This window comes from Nicotiana sylvestris, chromosome 12 (genome assembly GCF_000393655.2).
Source record: "Nicotiana sylvestris chromosome 12, ASM39365v2, whole genome shotgun sequence".
NCBI lineage: Eukaryota > Viridiplantae > Streptophyta > Magnoliopsida > Solanales > Solanaceae > Nicotiana > Nicotiana sylvestris.
Window position 1 is genome coordinate 156109868 of NC_091068.1, and position 1935 is coordinate 156111802.

Consider the following 1935-nt stretch of genomic DNA (forward strand, 5'->3'; position numbering starts at 1 on the left):
AGAATATACTTAGGCTCGAGCAACCCATTTTGACGCCTAATTTTGGACCTAACCCATAATTTCTAGGCACATACCCCTTAACCTAGAAAACCCTAATAAAACCTAGACCTAGACTCCTAAAAGGGGATCCCATCTGCCGTTTTCTCTGAAGAAAGATCAAAGGAAATACACAAAAAACAAAAGAACCCTAGAGGACCTAAGAAAGAGGAGCCACAAACATAAAAAACGAAAGATCCCTGATATCTTCTTCTTCAAACTTTTAGCTGCTGAACAAAAAAAACGACTTCCCCCCTACGTCGATTTTCTTCTCTAACACAGCCATTTCACCTTCTTCGAAAAAATAAGGGAGCAGCCATGAGAAGAGAACCTTAGACCCTTCAACCATTTTTAGATCTTTTCTTCTCTAAACAAAAACTAGCAGGATCCCTCACCTCTCAAAAATGAGCACGCTCCACTAGTTACAATGTTGTCTCATACAATGGATGCGATGAAATTTTAGCTCTGCATTTCGTAATTGCCAAACGATAATCCCAGCACACGGCAGTACCACTGCTACCATCGACAGCTTCACTCTCTGCTAACTCACAACCTCCTCCGTTTCCATTTTGATAAACTTTTGCTATTTCAGTTGTAGTTTGCTCTTGCCGTTGTTCAAATCTGCAGTGAACCAGTGGAGCTTTGTGAGCATGGGAGGAACTTGAATCTGTTCTCAAGCTTCACTTGGATTTTCAGTAATTGTCCATTCAATATCTTTTGAAATCGTGACTGAGATACTGTCGAGATCGAGGTAGTTCGTCGAGGTTCTGATTCATGTTTCTGCTGATTTTTCCGGTTGATGCTCGATTTTGTTGTTGAATAGCTGTTACTCACTCAAAAACCTTCAGGTAATATTGTAACGTAATACTATTATTTTAGTTCTTGCTTTAATTTTTTAAGATTGTCAATGGATTTGGACTATTTCGGATTCTATACATATGCCTGTTTCATGATTCTATACATAGATTAATTAACGTTCTTTCCTTCCTTTTCTGTTCGGAATTCGCACAAATTGATTTATGTCATTTTCTGTTTGTTAGTAGGTTAGGAAGAACTTGGTATTTGGTTGAGGTATTGGTAGTAGTAGTATTTTTGTTTTGGATAAGTTTAATCTGTTAAAGTTATGACCTTTGTTTGTAATTGTTTAGCAATTGAATCCATTTAATCTGTGGAAGATTTGATCTTTTGTGATTGTTTGGTGTTTGGTATAAGAAAACAACATAAATGAATCCTTTTCTCTTGAGCTTTAGGCACGTAATTAACTCATCACAATTAGGGGAACGGTTCCTGTGACGTAGTTGTAATGCTTAATTTCAAATTGGCTCTAAATATGAATATCCGTAGTTCACTTAGTTGAATACATTTCCTTTAATAAAATTGAGGTGTGTCATCCAATCACTTAGTCTATGGCCCTCACATCGATATCTTAACTAGTGTACAAAATGTCTTGAACTTTCGAAGTTTGCTTTAGGCATGTTAATTAAAATAATTGTCATAGCTACGGGTACGGTTCCCGTGACGTAGTTGTGATGCTTAATTTTAAAATCCGTGGGTACATTTATGTGACCTGGCCACAATTTAATCTTGCTATTAAAATAAACACGTTATAGATCGTGGGTACGGTTCCCGTGACATGATTCGCAACATGTAATCAAATAATTAGTTGTATAACAATTGAATTACTAAAAGCGGTTTAAAAGGAAAAAAAATGTGCATGGGTTTAAAGTGTTTTAAAATCAAATAAATAGGCGAATAATAATAATTGAGCGACCGTGCTAAAACCACGGAACCCGGGAATGCCTAACACCTTCTCCGGGGTTAATAGAATTCCTTACCCGGATTTCTGTATTCGCGAACTGTAAAACAGAGTCAATCTTTCCTCCATTCGGGATTTAAAAC